The following is a 20847-nucleotide window of genomic DNA, read 5'->3' on the forward strand; positions in this document are numbered from 1 at the left end:
GTTTTAGAATGGATATTAGGAATAATTTCTTCATTGAAAGGGTTACCTAGCATTGGAACAAGGGAAGTGATTGAGTCATCATCCCTGGAGGTATTTGAAAGTGGTGTACATGGGGTGCTTAGGGACATGGTTTAGCGGTGGACTTGGCAGTGCTGGGTTAACAATTGGGCACGGTGATCTCAAAGTTATTTTCCAACCTGAACAATTCTGTGATTCTAATTGTGACTAGGTATTTCAAGATATGCAACAAGCCAGCAATTTGAGAGGCATAGATGAAAATTAACCAGGAAAATCTAGATGTTCACCTTAGAACTAAAGCATTTTTTCATATTTGATTTGAAAGCCAAGCTGCTACTCTTAACTTGCTATGCAACTACCTCAAATAGAGGTTGATGATCAAGCATTCAGCAATTAGATGCCAATGAGCAGAAGAGAATAGAACATCAGTATCACATGCTTCAGATTCATAGCCAGGTTTGAGCTGTTTGTGCACTTGTTCAAGCAAATAATGAATCAAATTTCAATGCAGAGGAACCTTTTGCTTTATTTACAGTTTTACAAATCATGTGGGAGCTTTTATTTTGATAAAACAAACATCAGATGTTGATGTTTACCAAATATCCTGTATTCAGATTATTCTGTTAAAAATAGCTAACCTGAAAAAGCATCTGTCGCTGGTAGTGATTAGTCTGACAAACCCCTTGCTTGGCTATAGCAGATGACTCTGCTTCAGAAAGCCCAGATGATCCTTTCAGAACCTGTAAACTTCTTCACAGCAGCACTGGTACTATTAACTGTGATAAGACCAAGGTGCTGTTGCATTAAGTACTCTACATAAATACCAACCATGCTGTGCTTTGGGTGATTAGTTAAGGAGGGCTTTGCTGCCCTGGTGTTACTGAAGGGAAATTGGCCAGCATTTTCAAATCCATTCAGCCTGCTTTTGAGCAATGAGTTCAAGGCACTTAAGTTCCACTGAAGTTCATCTTAAGTATTAATCTACACTTGGTCTGAAAATAAATAATAACTTTTAAAAATCACCTGAATCTCTGTGCTTTAATGCTTTTCACTGGTCTGTTTACACTTTTTCTGAGAAGCAAATTGAAGCCAGAAAAAAACCAAACCAAAACAAAACAGAAAAGCAAAGGCATTCAGTCTCTCTTGCACATCTGACCTAAGAGGCACCTCTGACTTTAGGGTCTTGTGAGCTGCTTATCTACAATTCACAAATGTTTCTTCAGTCTGACCTGGATGAACAAATCTCACCCCCACCCCAGTTTCCATTAGTTACTGAACAAATTACTTTATGTCAGCTGGGATTTTCTGTCCTAGAGTTGTTGCTTCCTCCCTCACTGCTCACTGCCCAATAATGTGTCCAAAAAAACATCAGTAAGCAAAAGCACTGAGATGACTACACCTGGTACACGCCAATCCCAAGCATTGATACAGGCTGGGCAGTGACTGGCTTGAGAGCATCCCTGAAGAAAAGGACTTGGGGGGTACTAGGCTGCATCAAGAGAAGTGTAGCCAGCAGGTCAAGTGAGGTGATTCTCCCCCTCTACTCCAATCTGGTGAGACCCCACCTTGAGTACTGTGTTCAGTTCTGGAACCCCTGTTACAGGAAAGATGTGGATGTGATGGAATGTGTCCAGAGAAGGCCATGAGGATGATCAGAGGGCTGGAGCTCCTCTCCTATGGAGACAGACTGAAAGAGTTGGGGTTATTCAATCTGGAGAGGAGAAGGCTCCAAGGAAATCTTACTGTGGCCTTCCAGTATCTTAAGAGGCCTACAGGAAAGCTGGTGAGGGACTTTTTAGGGTGTTGGGTAGTAATAGAACTAGGGGGAATGGAACAAAACTAGAAGTGGGCAGATTCAGATTGGATGTTAGGAAAAAGTTCTTCACCATGAGGGTGGTGAGACACTGGAACAGGTTGCCCAGGGAGGTGGTAGAAGCCCCATCCCTGGAAGTTTTTAAGGCTAGGCTGGATGTGGCTCTGAGCAACCTGATTTAGTGTGAAGTGACCCTGCCTGTGTCAGGGGGGTTGGAACTGGATGATCTTTGAGGTCCTTTCCAACCCTGATAATTCTGTGATTCTGTGACACGGGTTGCCACAACACCATGGTACAGCCCTTGTTCTTCCTCTCTCCTGCCTCCCCCTGCACTGCCCCCCCAAAAAAGATAAAAAGATAACAGGGTTGACTATGGTTTTCTCTGATGTATAAGTAAGTACAGATAGAAAAGTAAAAACTCAGACTGTCTGTGCAAACAGTTGGTTTCTATACATTCCCAGTAAAAAACAGAACCCAACAAACAAAAAAACCCCCAAAACGTCAGTGCTGTCTCAATGTCCTATTCTGCTCTTTCAGAGCTCTTGATGGTCACAAACAAAATAATATACACAATGTTTTAATCGGCTGCAATTAAACAGCTGTAAAGAGAAGTCTAATAAAACACTGGTCAGATTTCCAGAGAAGCACTTTTTGCCTTTCAGATGAAAGATATTTCTCAAGGCTCTTACTGTAAGAGTTAGAAGCCTTTTAACATGCACTTAACTTGAAAAAACCCACAACCAAACCCCCACAACCCAACCCCCACAATTCAAACCTCAGACAAGCTAATTAAGGACTTCTAAGAGTTTTTGCTGCTGCTGAGCCCAGGTTTCTCAGGCAACAGCAGAAGAAACCTCTGGTTACAATCTCAGCAAACTGGCCATTCTGGGAGAAGTCTGCTACAACATGAGAAAGGAAAAGAAACAGCAAATGAAATTAAGTGGTTGTGTGGCTTATTTTTGAACATATCCAAGGAGTCAGCACTTCAACACAGAATACATCATTGCTCTCCACAGATACTTCAGCTTTGCATAACTAACAAGCTTCCCCTCTGAAAGCTTATTCCTCTCACATGCATAATGTCTTCCACATCATGGAGAATGGAAGTGGAAAATGTTGCATCTGTCGAGGGATAAAGACTCTGATGAGAATTCCCAAAAGAAAGAATAATAAAAAAAAAGGTATGAGAAATTGGTAACAGACCTATTCCCCTTGATGTGTTCCTGCCTGAAGAATTTGCTGCCTGAAGTAGAATGTTTTAACAGTGGCAAGTGGATGGTCCTGCCCTGACTTGTTAATGATGCCAATAGCTACTCTCACATTAAGTTTCTGGAGCATGCAGAAAACCATACATCCTAGAGGAATGATTTTTCAAGATCCATTTACTTACTGAGGCTAACAGATGATGGTAATAAACTATCATCCATTTATTTCTTTAGTCCTTAAAAAAAATGTTTGCTTTTCTATTATGCTGATTGCTGTTACGTGTCTGATAAACATTTCAAGTGACACTACAGAAATAAAGGTATAAATAATATTACTTATATGCAGATACAGAACCATGTTGATCTATGATGTTAGGAAAAGGTTGTTGAGAGAGGCCACATCTTTTACTAGAACAATAGAGAGCTGGAAAAAAAAACACACAGGCTTCAGGTTTGAAATGTGTAAAAGCCTTTGCAGTCTTGACTAGAGTTGGCAAACTTATACCAGCAAATAATTTATTTGTTGAGAAATGTAGTTTTAGGGCAGACAAAAGTCTTTTCCAGATCTGAAGTATTCACCATGAATTACAGCCAAGAAGAGAAAGAACTGGAACGTCAAAAGGATTTATCTTATTTCTTCTGAAATGGAAACAGTGACTGAGCTCATAGACAAAAGCGCTGACACAGACACACAGACACATGCACATGGTTCACGTTCCATTCACAAAATAGCAGGCAATCCTCCACAACCTAAAGGAGGGCAGCTGGGAACTCTGGGCTCAAATGTCCATCTTACATTTGATACATCTATGTTTTCCATATTCCAGTGACCATTCTGAGGTACAGCTTTCTGGTTTGCACTGGTAACTTGTGCTGTATTTCAACATCACTAGATCAGTGAAAGGAACTGAGCCAAGGCCAGATTTTGTGTGACCATATCCAAGAGTGGGGAAAAATTAAGAGGAAAAAAAAAAACAACAGATTCCTTGCATTTCCATGCCACAGCTTTTTAAAAGATATTTTGTCTTTACAAATAATAATGGGGGGAAAAGAGTAAAATATTTTTTAGACTTCAACCCTTAATTCTGTTATCTTCAAAATACCTGTTTCAACATGGTGTTCTAATATACATGCAACCAGTCACAGGCAGCAGTATTTCTTGTTAGACTGAGCAATGAAAATTTCTTTCTAAAAACCATTTCATTTTCAAGCCAGTCTATGATTCTGTGCATTTTCATGTGATTACAATCAAAAGGGGGCCAAGGTGAAATAAGAAACAGCATAAACACAATAAATTTTTAGGTGACATGATTTATTAAATGAGACTAAGTTGCAATTTCTAAAAAGGAAAGCAATCACAACAACATTACAAATCTTGATTTCTGTTGTATTTTTAATCTCAAGAGGTAACTGCTGCACAAAATGAACTGAAATAAAAACACAGCTCATTCAGTAGTGAAATACTGCTGCCTCTAGGATGGGAAGTGTAAAATGCTGATTGGGACAATAACAACAAACCTCAGAGGACAATGGGGATAGGGAAACACTAAATGCTGTGTGTGGTGACATTTGCTTCCATGGTACAGAATTGAGAATGACTCCCTTAAGCATAACACTAGCCCTAATCACTGGCAACGTAGAAGCAAAAGCAAACTTCACCCCTCTTGAGCCGCTAACTTTTCTTCCTCATCTACCTGAGGTCTAGAAGTGATTCAATGCTCAGAAAGAGAGATGCAAAACTGCCTCATGCTTTTCCCTCAGACAAAAAAAAACCCAAACAACCTCTAGGGATTATTCCTCACAAGCACAGAGGGTGGAACTGTGAGTATCTTCCCCAGTAATGAGAGTGCCAGACCCCCTAAGAACAGGGCTTATGACCAGAAAGGTGTTTCGAAGACATGCTAGCTGAAGCTGAGCCTGTATCTCCTTCCCACAATCCCAGTCCCCCACTAGGCCTATTAACACAACATTTTTTGGAATTTGCAAAGGGTCAGGTCAAATCCATCTCTGTGTGGTGTAACGATTAGCATTACTGGGGAGAGCATCTTACCATGCTCACAGGTAGTAATATGGGAGGAAGAAAAGGTACCAGTGAATCACAGAATCATAGAATGGCTTGGGTTGGAAGGGACCTCCAAAGATCACCTAGTCCAACCCCCCTGCAGTGAGCAGGGACATCCTCTGCTAGATCGTGTTGCTTAGAGACTTGTTGAGCCTGACCTTGAATGTCTCCAGGGGTGGGGCCTCAACTACCTCCCTGGGTAACCTGTTTCAATATTCTACTACCCTCATAGTAAAGAACTTGTTCCTAACATCCAGTCTAAATCTACTTTTCTCTAATTTAAAACCATTTCCCCTTGTCCTGTCACTACAGGTCTTTGTAAATAGTCCTTCTCCATCCTTCTTGTAGGCCCTCTTCAGATACTTGAAGGCTGCTATTAGGTCTTCCTGGAGCTTTCTCTTCTCCAGGCAGAACTCCATCTCCCTCACCCCATCCTTGTAGGAGAGGTTTTCCAGTCCTCTGATCACTCTCGTGGCCCTCCTCGGGGGTGGGGAGCGGTGTGTGTGTGCATCAGATCTATGTAATTTCTCTGTTGAGGACTCCTGAACAGAAAGCTCTACCCTCAGTTGATGGATTGGTCACACACACAGTTTCCTGTATGTTCCTCCTTGCTACTGGATGCTGGCAGGTGTCCCTTTGGGTATGTGAGTTGGTGATGCGTGTTCTCTTCCTTCAGGTTAAGCACTTACATGACAAGAGTATCACAGGAAAGGAGCAGTTGATACAGTGAGCTTCTTGCCTCCCTGGTATTTTTGCCCCAGAATTTTCTTGGCCTCTAAACAACTCATCATCAGAAGGAAAGGCAGTTGTGCAGCAACACTTTGCTCTCAACACCTCCAGCATATGTCAGACAGAGAAATCAGTTTGCAATAAGCAGAAATATTTCCTGACCCAGATTCAGGGATTTCATAAACTTTGAGCCTCTTTTCAGCTGGTATGATAAAACCCTCTGCTGAAGCAAGAAACAGTGATAGCTGTCAGAGGCAGACATCTTCACCCTCACTGTGTGTGGCACAACTGTGAGGGAAATTTATAGGAGATTTCACAAGATAAATGAATGCAAGTTTCGGTTGTGAAAGCCTCTCTACTTGTTTCTGCCAAAAAGCAAAGCCATGCTGCAATGTAAAATGTTACACACGTCATTTGCTGAGCGCTTGGGCAAAAAGACACCTAGGTAGAGAAATGGCATCCACCCAAATTGTATGTCCTGCAGGAACCTACTGGTACTTACAGGCTTACTGAAACCCTCATGGAATATCTCAGCCTGTGTGGTACCTGTTTTCACTCTGTATACCTGGGAGCTTGCAGGGAGCTAGGCAGGGACTTTATGCTTGGTGGCATGAAGCACCACAGTAACATCCTCTATGGCTGCTCAGAGCACTACATTAGGAAAGACTGAGAAGTCTTTGAAAGATAAATTAAAGAGCTTCATTAAAAAAAAAAAAAACAACAAAAAAACCAACAAAACCCAAAAAACCCCTACCCCAACATGCTAAAGCGTCCCCATTTAAACCCAGGTAACAGCATTCTGCAGAGAGCAAAAATACAAATCGCAAAAGACTATCTTGTCCTTTGTTTTGAAGTTATGGAACACATTTAATTCTACCATATTAAAAAATGTCCTAAAACTGTCTTTTAGGAACAGATGTCTACTTTTCTGAAGAAGGCAACATGCTTCATTATTGTCCTCTTTCACTACCCGAAACAAGAGAGTCTTTATACATGGCTACAACACAAATGCTAATTGACACTTGAGAGTAGCATTGCTAGAGGGGGAAATTGCATGGAAGTGCTTCAGGGAGGGTTTTTCTTTTTAATTAACAAAGTATTCTGTATTTATTGCTTTTAAATTGAAATTATTTCTTACAAAATTCTGATGACAATTCTGATGGTTCCTTTCTCCTGCATCATGCACTTCGAGCAAGCAGGTGTGCCATTTTGCAGTCACACTAGAGTTAGCTGCTTGTGGGACATGTTTCATGGCATCTATGACACTGGCATTTTTGCACTGACACTATGCCCTCCACTCGAAAATGATGCAAAGGCGATTGCAGGGCAATACTATTTGTCAACCTTAACTGGAAGTTGCTTTTGTTAATGTAAAGATTTAGATGATGAGGTAGTAGCATCTGGAGTGATGAATTTTTTTTTCATGTTGCTAACTAAAATGTACTTCATTACCTAAACTTGTATGAATTATAAAGTTTGGTTTCCACTTCCACATCCTCCATCCCTTTCCGTTTTCCTGTTGCAATTATCCCCATGTCTGTCTTGTCAAGTCCTTCCAGTTGTTATCTCTATGCAGAGCAGAGCCTGCTCCCAGGTGCTGCCAGAGTCATGGACAGCAAATCCAGAAGATGAGGGTCACCCTGTCTCTGCACCCTTGGAAGCAGCCTGGTGGGTTATGCAGCCATGCACCATGAGGCACAAGCCTGGCTCTGCTCAAGGGAGGTGGGGGATTTCCTGGGTGCTACCTCTCCCTGCAGCCCAGCTCGCTCTTCATTTTCGTGGGTTGAGCTAGACAGGCCTTGGCCAGCTGAGAGGAGCTGGCACTTTCTTTCATCCCCTGCAGGGCTGCCTCTGTTTTGCCTGCTCATGGTTTCCAAAGGGAACCATCCAGACTCCTGAGCCATGAGGGTCGATCGAGCAGAGCTGTGAGTCTGCATGGTGAAAACTCCTCTTGCTTTCCCCATGGCAAGGCCATGTGTTTTAATAAATTCAGTAAAGAAACCAGGGGGTTGAAAATGACCCAGCTGAAATAGTATAATTGGATTTGGAGAGGGGGAGCCTGTTTCAAAAGAAAATTCCTGGGATGCTTGTTTTTAAAGTGGTAGCAGCAACCTCAAGAAAACAACAAAGCATCTGCCAAAAAATGAAGAGTAATGAAAGGTCTGAGCTCAGGACTTACTCTAGTATGGCTCTGTTGCCCTGCAAATGTCTCATGTCCCTGAAAGCAAAATCATCTTCAGCACGACAAAATCAAGGTATATCTCTCCAGGCATTTCTGAGCACAGCCTGTCACAGAGTGCAGCTTCCAGTGAAGTAAAAATAACATATGCAAAACTGGAGGGGAAGATGTATTTCAGCCAACTAGGGCTAGTAATATTTCTGGGGCAACTTTTTAATATGCTTTCTGAGCTGTTGGTAACTTAACCAAGTGCCAATGCTGTTTACAGCAGGTTGGTTGTAATTGCATTGCGCAGATGAAGGAGCAGGACTTTGTTTATATGGTAGTGCTTTATGATGGCTTTATCTGAGCCTAGGGAACCACAGTGATAAACACAATACAAAACAAAACCTAGAATAAATTGTAAGTCTGAACAAACAAGACAGGCAAAAAAAAGCTGTATTACTAATAATGCTTCATCCTCAGAGAAGGAGACTGCGACAGTTCCTGTCTTGCATCTAAATCATAAAGCTTCAGGAGACTGTATAGTTTTGTTCACAGAGAAACAGGGTGAGCCAAAATTAGAGACAAATTAAGACATGGCAAAGTGCTAAGTGTCTCTATTACCCAAGTGACCTCTTCAGAGGGCCAAATTATTTCTAGCCTCTGGGAGGATTTGGCCTATTCTACCATATCCATATTCTGTTACGGGAAAGCCACAGTTAAAAGCTGCCTTGCTCAGAGATTCAATGAATGCTCCTACAGATCAGTGACTTTTTTGAAGCTGAAATTGCTGCTTTTTTATCAGTTGATTTGCTTTCAAATCCTCAGATAACACATTAACTGTAAAGATTTTTTTTATTCTAACAAACATAGAGGAAACAAACATAGAGGAAAAATTTTGTTGGTATTTGCCTGGATAATTGTAAAGACTGAGTTTTTCTCATGATAATTGCTCTCCTGAAGCCATCACTTGCAAATCAACTGTATCTGACAGAAACAGTGAAAATTCATAAAGGACATGCAAACAACCATTGCAGCAAACCAATTTTCAATCTGGACATGAAGATCCCCTGTATCATATAGTATTTACTAGTGCCAAGATGCAGCAATGAAAGAAAAAAATAAAAAAGGCATATTGCAAATAGAGAAATATGAAAAAATTAAAAGGCTGATAAAAATCTCTGGATGCCAGCAGTTCCAGTATATGGTTTATGTTCTCTCTTTACTAACACCCTCTTCCTGTTTGCCTGGGAGCTTATCTTTGATGAAAAATATAAACATTGTTTAAGGTCTGACTAATACCCACAAAAACAAGGACAGGTGGAGAGGGACACAAGAGCTCCCATTCTGTGCCTTCTCTGATGTCTTCCAAATTGGGTAACATTGCTGACTGAAGCATTACACTTATATCTGAACAAGTGAGGATCTACAATTGCTTGAGTTAGACTTTATTGCTTAGAACAGGATCACTTTTTACACATATAGGTAAAATATATCACCGATTATACATAAGCAAACATTTCTTACTAGGTTACTTGCAATGACTAATGAGAAGCGTTCAGAATTTTTGACCATCTTTGGTCTGTATTTAGGCTGACATATAAGACAGGCTTTTTCTTTTCTTTTAAGACCTGAGTGATATTTGAAATCAGGCATCTCAGCATGATCTTGTACTAAGGATTTCAATATTTATTTTCTATAAATAACCTCTTCAGAATTTTCTGTTTCTTTGCCCTTCTCTGCAGGAAAACCAATTTGCTAATATCAAGTAATAAGGGAAATTTGCACAAGGGCAAGCAAAGCAAATCTCTCTTTTCTTCAAACAAGACACTCCCTCAATTTTCAGCTTCCTTTCTCTGAAGACCCTTAAGCTATTAAATTTGATTTACATCTTTCAAGTTGAATGAAACAGAATTTCTCACCACTTCCAAGTACCCAGCCTTGGGAGTAACTACATAGAGATATATACCCAGTCATCTCAAAATTTATACAAAAGCTTAGCTTCACCTACTGCATAGATAAGGTAAGTGGGTCCCAGAGCACTTAAAGAATCTGAAGTCTGAGTTGCCACTAAGTTCACAACATTACTTCTTTCCTTCTTTGAAATTCTTTCTATCCTCTCTAGTTCTCTGAATGTGTGAGCACACACCGTTCTCTGTTGTCAAAAGCTGAACTGCAAAATCATACTGCAATGAGACTTTTCTATTTGCAGTCTCTTTGATAGGTTTGTTATTGTGAAAGCACCAAGAAACTTCACTAAGAATGAAAAGGGGTTTTAAAAGAGTTCTGCACTCTTGTTAATTGGATCATTCATCACTGAAATCTGTCTTTAGAGCATACTTAGTATTTTCTTCACAGCTCATCATTGGTTATTTTCTAGAGACAAATAGATTTATTTTAAAAGATTATTGGTCTATAATTTTACAGATTTCTGCAAGCACCCAATTACATAACTGGTAAGTTACTATTAATAAAACTCCTATCCATAAATCAACCAGGTTGAAAAAAGATTTCAGTCTGGCTTCTGCATTTTAACATTTTTACTCTCCATTTTTTGCAATCTCCGTTTTTTGATGGGAAAGTAAAAGCAGGACTCTGGACACCTAAAACACATTTTCAAAGTTGTGATACCTAATCCCTTTAAAGAATAAGCTAACTGGTCAAGGCACTCCTATAGCAAAGCAAAGACTTAGCAACCCAAATTCATGGTGCATCTATCTCCATCAGTTCAAGGGCTAAGGGACCAGAGGTCATTGCTGAACCTTAACCTCTCTCACAATGGCATGCAAAACTGCCTGGCCAATTTCCTCTGGGTTTTATTTAGCAGGCATGTGGCCAGCATGGGAAGCAGTCTTTCCCACAGATGTTTAGTATAAAAGAAGCTATTTATCAGTGTGAGTTATACAGTCAGGCTGTGATCAGAATAGATCAGGTCTCTATGTAACACAGCAGTTCCCATGTTCTCTGAAACAGTGGGTTACAACAGCTAAATTAAAACTAATTTGTGCCTGAAGACTGTTTTCTTGTATTATTCTCTTTTAGAGGACACTGATTTACACCCATTTCTCACCAGGATTGATGTTGCCTAGGAGAATGGGAAGGGTCACAGGGCAAATGGTGGCACTGTCCAAGGTGACCAGCTGAGCAGACCTCAGGCAAACACTAGGGTTTTTCTGACAGCCTAAATCCTATCTTTGATAACCATTCCATCATTCCATCAGTTCCTTTTATCAGTTCCCTTTACTACAAGTATTCTTTCTTCCCCCAAAGCCTTCTGACATGGTGGTCATCTTGCTTTCTTTTCTTTCTTTCTTTTTTTTTTTTTTTAATAAAAACACCACAACAAAATAGATATTAAGTTAGTCTTCTGTTCCTTTTCTGAAATAATTTGGCTCTGTCCTCTGACGTGTGCCACTTGTTAGAAGAAGTACCACTGCACTTGTTTCATGGGAAAAAAAATACTTCAGACATAAATATTTAGACTCTTCTAGGATCTCAAGGACCATAGGTATTAATCCATGGTAAACTGTCAGATTAGAAAAATTCTCAATCTGAATGTCTCTGAATGTATGGTTTGGTTCTCTCTAATGTAATTATACAGAATCACAGAGGGGTAGGGATTGGAAGTGACCTCTGGAGATCATCTAGTCCAATCCTCATGCCAAAGCAGGTTCACTTAGAGCAGTCCACACAGGAACATGTCCATGTAGGTTTTGAAAGTCTCCAACCTTTCCTTATTAGAGAGATGTTCTATTCCCTTAATCATTCACATAGCCCTCCACTGGACTCTGTCTAGTAGTTCCCTCTCTCTCTTGAATTGGGGAGCCCAGAACTGGACATAATACTCCAGACGAGGCCTTACCAGGGCAGAGTAGAGGGGCAGAAGAACTTCCCTAGACCTGCGGGTCACACTCTTCACACACCACAGTATATCATTGGCCTTCTTGGTCACAGGGGCACATTGCTCTCTTAGTTAATTTACTGAACACCAGGACTCCAAGGTCCTTCTCTGTAGAGCTGCTTTTCAAGAGGTCAACCCCTAACTTGTACTGATGCATTGGATTACTCTTGTCCAGATGTAGGACTCTACACTTGTCCTTGTTGAATTTCATTAGGTTCCTCTCCACCCAACTCTCCAGTCTGTCCAGGTCTCACTGAATGGCAGCACAGCCTTCTGGTGTGTGAGCCACTCCTCCCAGTTTTTTTATCATCGGTAAACTTGCTGAGGGTACACTCCATCCCCTCATTGATGAAGATGTTGAACAAGACTGGACCCAGCACTCTACCCTGGGGTTGAGCTACAGGCCTGCAACTGGGCTCTGCACTGCAGATCATAACACTCTGAGCTCTATTGTTCATCCAGTTCTGGATCCACCTCACAGTTCACTCATCTAACCCACACTTTGTGATCGTACCTATGAGGATGTCATAAGAAACAGTGTCAAAAGCCTTGCTGAAGTCAGGGGGCATGACATCCACTGCTCTTCCTTCATCTGTCCAGCTAGTCACCCCTCCTAGAAGGCTGTCAGATTAATCAAGCATTATTTCTCCTTGGTGACTACTCCTAATAACTTTCTTCTCTTCCAAGTGCTTAGAGATGACCTCCAGAATGAGCTGCTCCTTTACCTTTCCAGGGATGGAGGTGAGGCTGACTGGCCAGATTGATTAGGTAAGTTTTATGATGTATATATTTGCAGCACATTGGAAAACAATTGTATTCAGAGTGCTGTCTCTTCAGTGATTTATATATACCTCAGACAGAAAATTTTCTTCTCTTGCCATACCTGTCTGAAGGCAGTGGTCTTCAACAAGCCTACAGGAAATTAGGGCTGAATATTGTGTTGAATATTCTTACTTCTATCCTTCACTATGAAGTCACATGTTTTTTTATAACCTCAAAGAGCAAGAAAGATTCTCTTTTAAAGTTTGCATTGGAACTGTAATACTTGTAATCAGTTTTACTGATTTACTGAACTGATTAGACTGAAAACATCATGAAATGATCATTCCAGCACATGTAATTAGAAAACAAACAACCAACAATCAAAAACCAAAACACCCTTCTGGAGCAGGTGGGGAAGAACTGACATGAGTTAAGCAGAACACTTAATTTCTGGGACTGTAACTGAGCCATCCTAAACCTGGGCATTTTGAGAATCCAGGTTTTAAATCTAGTCCTTGCTGAGAGGGTGAGAGAGGCCTCTCTCTTGCACATGCAAATCACCTGGGGTGGTGATGATTACATCAAGAACTGAGGAACATCTCAACAAAGGTAAGTTCATCCTGGATGGCTAGCCTGATAAAACGACTACTGCCCAGGGGTGGGTGTGGTGAACAGGTGGGAGGCAAAGCAGGGCTGAGGCCACTCCGGTGCCGACCCCTGCAGTCACACGGAAGACCCCTCGGAAATCCATTTGTATGGGATTCATGTGACCCAGGTGGATCTGCGATAAATTAACAGTAAAAAAGTCCCAAGTTATGGCTGCTCAGTGAGGGAAAAACATCAAGGACCGCACTACACACTGGAACACAGCAGGAACCGTGGACATCTCCCCTCCTCACGGCCAAAGACATCACAATCTGGAGGGACTCGGATCCTTGGACGCTTCCCCCCCCCTCCCAGCCGAAGACAAAAAAGCGCCCTGGGGTGGTAATAGCTCTCCCGCTCGCTCTCTTTCTCCATTTCCCCTCCTCCCCCTCCCCCCCCCCCCCCCCCCCCCCCTTCTTCCTTTCTCTGTTTCGTTTACTCTATTCTTTAATAAATAGCTTCGCTTTGATATTTGACCTTATTTATGTCTTAATGTCACACACAGGAATGTTTTAAAAAAAACGCCTCTCCTTCCTAACTTCTGGACGAAGATAGGGGGCTTGAGAAATTTATGATTTTATCTGCATTTTCTTGAATTATAGAGGTTTTCCCTAAATTATAGAGCTTTTCAAAGCATCCAGGACATTGTTTGGGTTTTAAAAAGTAGAACTCTCTGGATGGGAGATACAGAAGTCTCAGTCTCGTCCCCCATCAAACCTGCTCCTTCCTTCTTGTTTCTCAGGTCTCAGTGATGCAGACAATGCCTGTGTTTGCTACACTGAGGCCAGATGGTCCCAGGGCTGACAGAGGGATTGTGAGACCCAGGAGAACCACTGGCTGCTCCAGCCTTGGCTCTACAGCTGCATCAGCCCTGAAACTGCTGGATGCAATGTTGCATTGAGTCTGAAACTCCCAGCCCATGGAGATGTAGCGTCAGAGCCTTTGCCAAGAAACCCTAATGAGTTTCACATTAGCATAGTAGAAGAGAGATGCTTCAAAGGCAAAATTTCACAAGCAAAGCAGTGCAGAGACATGTGTAGAGAGACACACACAGCTCTCCCTGTCCAGAAGTCAAGTTGCTGCTACAAGCATGACAGGGGGACATGGGAAAACGCATCATGCCCCAATTGTCTTGAAAACAGATGACTTTTTTTTTTTTCTGCAGAAACGTTAAAAAGCCACATCAGTAACTGTAAAATAAAATTGCAAGTATTCACCCTGAGACAGAGGCTTGGCATAAGAAATTTCAGAGCACTGAAAAATAATTTGCCCCATCAGAAGCAGGATTTTACAAGGGAAATGGCTGGCCAAGTGTAACTATTGGCAGCATTGCCAGCTCTGCTTATTAGAAATAATGTACCTATGCAAATCAGCCACTTCTTGAAAATTTGTAAACCCCAAGTGCTGTACTTCTAGTCATATAGCCAAAAGGAAAGTTTATTGCTTCAAGAGATGCTAGCCATATTTTGAGTAATGTCTTTTCAGGAAAGGCTAATAAAAGATTAAGAAAAAAGAACTCAGCTGGCACAGTGTTACTAGAAGACACTTGGTGATGCCTGCAGCTACTCTGCTACCACTCTGTTCTACTCCTCCAGTTTTAACTGGAGTTACGTCTTTCCCAGGAAGGGTGAGGCCCCTTTGGGTCAGGACTGTTACCACATGTTGTCTGTTTCAGTGCAGCTCTTTGAGCACACCTCTAAAGCAATCATACAGGCTTCATTTGTGCTTGTTCCCCTCCTCAGCATGTACATTCTGATATCACTGCAACATCACTTTACAAGGGACTGTGGAGAATGAGAGCTAGACTGTGCTTTGAGCTTCTCTGCGTGCAGACCCTTGCCATAACCATGTCCTTTATGGTGGGTGTTGGTGTTCTGCTCAGAGAGAGCAGGGTAAACATCTTAATGCAATCCCTTTGGCAATTTGAGAAGTGAGATAATATTAATCTTCCTCTTCTTTGCTCTCCATTCTCTCATAGTATGAGTAAGGCTCATAGTATGAGTTAGGCTTTTAGGCTTGAGGTGAGGAGAAAGTTCTTCACAGAAAGAGTGATCTGCCATTGGAATGTGCCTCCCAGGGAAGAAGTGGAGTCACCGTCCTGGAGGTGTTCAAAAAAGGATCGGACATAGCGCTTGAAGCCATGTTTTAGTTAGTCATGAGGTGCTGGGTGATAGGTTGGACTTGATGATCTCTGAGGTCTTTTCCAACCTTGTTGATTCTATGATTCTAATGTACAGAAAAACATAGTGAATTTCACATTGTCTTTATCAAATGTCAGAGGATACACAGGAGCTTGTCTTCAAGACACAAACCTGTATGAAAACAGACTTTGTGGGTTTTGCTGCCCACTGCTTGTTACAACTTGTTTGTTACTTGGGAAGTGTGCCCAGTAGTACTGTAGGATAGCTGTGCACAGGACTGCAACCTCTATTCTAATTGAGCCTGGATACCAAAAATTTTGCATTCAGCTATTGCAGGCCAAAACCCCAGTGTCCCAAGTAATAACTTGGGCAAGGCAGGGAAAGGGAGAAGGAGAAGGAGAAGGAGAAGGAGAAGGAGAAGGAGAAGGAGAAGGAGAAGGAGAAGGAGAAGGAGAAGGAGAAGGAGAAGGAGAAGGAGAAGGAGAAGGAGAAGGAGAAGGAGAAGGAGAAGGAGAAGGAGAAGGAGAAGGAGAAGGAGAAGGAGAAGGAGAAGGGGAAGGACAAGGGGAAGGGGAAAGGCCCCTATTTCCCTCCTCTTGTAGCAGTGATGACTTGCTAAGAAGCAAATTTCTTCAGCTAACCTATCTTAACGTACACTTTTGCTGTCTTGCTTCTAGCAGACTCACTGTAGCAGGCACCCTGTCTGTAATTTCCACAGTCTGGTCTCTTCTCTGTTTGTGCATGCTGTAACAGTAAAAAATCTCTGCCTTTTGACATTCAACCAAGTAGTTATTGTATGTGTCCACATCTCTATTCTGCTTAAAAACATCATCATAGGAAAACATTGAAACAATAAAAATCAATAAAGGGAGAGAAGAAGAAAAAGAGGAATCAGCACACTTTTGACAGCTAAAAAAAAAGGTAACAAATGTAAAACTCTCTTCAGATCCTGAAAGCAAAGCAAATAATTTTAAAAAGATGTAGCTATGTATTGCAAGGGTAAAATAGGATACATTTTAATATTTTTAAGCTAGATCATGTTTCACATTCAGTATTCTTACAACAGACAGAAGAGTATTCTAGCATTAAGTACATTTTCCCCAATATGCTCTTGTATATTTTACACACAATTTGAAACATCTGGTAAATGACTTGTTTTCCTGAAGCACAGCAGAGAGCATGCTTGGATGAGCCACTGCTGTTTGTGAAATGTTTCTCTCTGTGGAACACTTCCCTTCTTCCATTTCCTCTCCATTTTTGCTATGTGCTTATTCTGAAAATAATAACCCTAATCTGAAAGTACCATAACAGATTAGAATATTGATTGTGCTGTAAGAATGAAACCATAATATGCAATAGATGTCATGGTTTACTACTGAAAGATCACAATATTAATAAAAGGGGGGTTTTAGGAATAAGTGTAGCTCTCTTAAGAGATGCCACACTTTTGTGGTACAGACCATTGTGCCATAGCGTATTTATAATTAATTTTAAAAGTGGTTATTTTTTTACAGGCAGCTAGGTGTAGAGAGGTGTAGGGAGGTTCTCTGACTCTTATAATTTGGGAAAAGTAATTGGATGCCCTTTATTGTTTAATATATGCCCTAGTCATCCTTCTCACTCTCTTACTAGGTGATACATGAGACTTTCCAGTTTTCATCTACATTTGTAAGTAGCCTCTAAAATTGTGTTGACTTTTTGCTGCAGTAAAACATACAGCCTGTTACAGTACCGCATAGCTTTCTAATGGTGACTGTTTTGAGGATGTCACCATCAGCCTTGCAATAATTGAGAAAGAATGTAATCTTAAATAAGATAGGACTTCTCTTCTAGCAAGCTCATATGAAATACACTAGACAGATATTGTGGGAACTGTTACCATCTGCTTTTTGACAAGAAATATAATAAGAGAGACCAGAATAGTCAAATCTTTGCAATTGATAACATCTGGCAAAGTATTGAGTGACTTACAAGCCCCATATATGTTTTCTATACCCCTTCCCCCTCCCCTCCAATTTAAGTCCTGAAATTACTTATGTTCTTAGCAATAGAATTATAGCAATCAGCATGCTCAAAGAAGTTACATTCAAGTACAGCAAAACAATACTGACCGACCCTGAATTCCCCTGAGACAAAGTAGTAAGACAAAGTAGTAAGAATGAGGTAAGCAGGAAGCATCAGCCACTGCAAGCCCAGTCTTGCAATCCATCCAAGAATGGTGTTTTCTTGAGAAGAATAATTTTCACCAGTGGGTTTTGCATATATGTGTCCAATGCATGGATAATTTGACCATGTAGATTTCTGGACTGAAGATTGGTTCTCTTCCTTGTATCTGTCTGAGATTTTTTCCCACAATTAACTAACAGTGAAGGCTTTTATTCTTCCAGTCCTTTAAAAAGTTATTGAATTATTTGTTTTGCTCATGACACCCTTAGTTGGCTCAGAAATGAGATGTGAAATGCAGAAATACAAACCTTTCCCCTTAATGCATATGGCTACTACATCAAAAGCAAAGCACTTTTTTTTCACATGATAAGCATTTTAGGAAGTCTAGGGTAGGAAAGAGCTTATAAATACAGCCCCTTAAGCAAGTTATCTTGTAAAAACAAAGGCCTGAAACATTACTTACCATGAAATTCATCCAGGCTGAGCAATGACCACAACTATTCTCACATTATATGATGAACTATATACATATGTTAAGAAGTAGAGCTGGACATGAGAAGTGAGGAGATTATTGAATGGTAATGGGGAAGGGTTCAAGGAACCTCTCCCTCTACACACCATAAAAATTAAATAAAAACGTAATAACAGAACTGGAGTGTGTTTCCTCTGATAAAAAAGCAATGAAGCAATGTGTGGAAGTCATCAGATTTTCTGACTGGAAGGTATCATCTTCAAAAACATAATGAAAATAGCACTTCAGATGACAGGCAATTGTTATGATTTTATTTTGTAAATGATAGGTTATTTTCCTCACTGAAGTCTGTAACAGGCCTAACTTCTAAGTGGAAATTTGAGAGTCTAAAGGAGTTTCAACTACTCCAAATCTTTTCAGATGTTTTGCAAAAGCAGAGAAATAGTCTAACAAGTCTAGATCATTGATAGAGAAATGGGCAAAGGGAGAAGAGGGAGTGAGGACATCCGCAAGGATGTCTGATGTCTGGAGTCCAGCTTTCCCCATCCCTTCTTTACACAAACTGTCACGCTGAGAACAGCAAGAAATGAAGGAACAGAAGCAAAGAGAAGCATAAAATAACAATTTCAAGCTGCATAAAAGATGTGAAAGAAGAATGCAATATTCTGCATATTTCTCTTGAATAACTGGAAATGACCCTTTCTCTTGACTCTTGTGCCTCACAGGCTGCACACACACTTTAAGGAAAAGTAGATTACACATGAATTAACATCCTTATTTTATGTTAACTTGACCCATTACTGAGTTTCTTTACTGAATAGATTCATAACACTTAATGAGTCCTGTCAGAGGAGTCACTGATCATTTATCTTCAAGGAATGCAGAAAGGAAAATGGAAATTGCTGTCTAAAACACAGTGTAAAAATACTTCTGATACAGTTGGCCAGTCATTGCAGAACCCAGAGGAGTACATGAAAGCACATGCTCAGAAACTGTCAATAAACCAGCAGGAGGGAAAACTGCTGGGGTTTTACTACATACAGGGCTTGCAGAGTGGAGCCACCATGTGCAGGGATGGCAGAACCTTGTTTGCTTCCTCAGAGACATGTGTGAGTGGGAGAAGAGAATTAGGGAAGGAATAAGAAGTCACAAGGACTCTCCTACATGTGCATACAAGCCAGACACTCTCCCCAGGAGGAAGAGTACTGTGAAATAAATACTTAATTACCTAAAATCAGAACCAGTGACACGGTAAACTTCTTATTCTGCAAGCTGCTGCCTTAGGGCATGCTTGATATTGAGAAGATTAATTTCTATTCATGTATTTTAGCCTACAAAGCAAAATGTTAATAAATAAATGTTGCGGCCCTTAACTGTCCTTTGCTTTTTATGCAGATCTGAAAAAAAATCAGTTTGCCATACTTCATGGATAGTAGCATATTTGAAACTGAATGCACTGGAAAATGGTGCAAGACCAAATGATGAAGAAAATAACTAGAATTTCATATAAACACTGCTAAGGGGAGAATAATTAAGTAACTAAGCTTTCTGCATGCCCTTCATAAATACTTGCAACTTTAAATATTCATTCCTTTCCAGAAGAAAAACACCATGGACAACATCATTAGTTGAAAGATTTTACAAGAATGCTTAAAAGGCCTTTCTTCTCCTCAAATCTGGCTTGGCCTATGTTGAAGATTTCACATTGTTTATCAAACCTCTGGAGACAGAATTGCTTAAAATCAAGCAAATACATGATTAATGAACTCTAGGACAATAACTGATATAACTGAGTAGTATTTCAAGGGTCACTTATTCATGTCTATGTGAGATGATAAGCTCAATATGAGCTACCAGTGTATGCTTGCAGCCTAGAAAGTCAATACTCTAGGGGGTGATAGGACCCCCCCTAGTTCCATCACTGCCTGACACCATAAAAAGTCCCTCCCCAGCTTTCTAGTAGGCCCCCTTAAGATACTGGAAGGCCACAATAAGGTCATCTCAGAGCCTTCTCTTCTCCAGACTGAACAGCCCCAACTCTTTCAGTCTGTCCTCATAGGAGAGGTGCTCCAGCCCTGTGATCATCCTGGTGGCCCTTCTCTGGACATCCAGCTACTTCTTGTAATAAGGGCCCCAGAACTGGACGCAGTACTCCAGGTGGGGATATCACCAGAGATGAGTAGAGGGGGAGAATCACCTCCCTCAACCTGCTGGCTATGCTTCTTTTGATGCAGCCCAGGATGTGATTGGTTTTCTGGGCTGCAAGTGCACACTGACAGCTCATGTTAAGCTTCTCATCCACCAGCACCCCCAAGTCCCTTTCCTCAGAGCTACTCTCAAGCCAGTCACTGCCCAGCCTATATTGGTGCTTGGGGTTGCCCCAACCCAGATGCAGGACCTTGCACTTGGTCTTGTTGAACCTCATGAGGTTGGCTTGTGCCCACCTCTCCAGCCTGTCAACGTCCCTCTGGATGGTATCCCTTCCCTCCAGTGTGTTTGCTGCACCACACAGCTTGGTGCCATCAGTACACCCTAAGGGTGTGCTCGATGCCACTGTCCATGTCAGCAACAAAGATGTTGAACAGGACTGGTCTCAGTACTGATCCCTCCACTTGTCACTGGCCTCCACATGGACATGGACCCATTGACAGCCACTCTTCGAGTGCGGCCATCAAGCCAGTTCTTTATCCACTGAATGGTCCATCCATCAAATCTGGACTTTACCAGCTTGGAGACCAAATGTCAGGAGGGACAGTGTTGAAGGCTTTGCTC

Source organism: Indicator indicator, chromosome 1 (genome assembly GCF_027791375.1).
Source record: "Indicator indicator isolate 239-I01 chromosome 1, UM_Iind_1.1, whole genome shotgun sequence".
NCBI lineage: Eukaryota > Metazoa > Chordata > Aves > Piciformes > Indicatoridae > Indicator > Indicator indicator.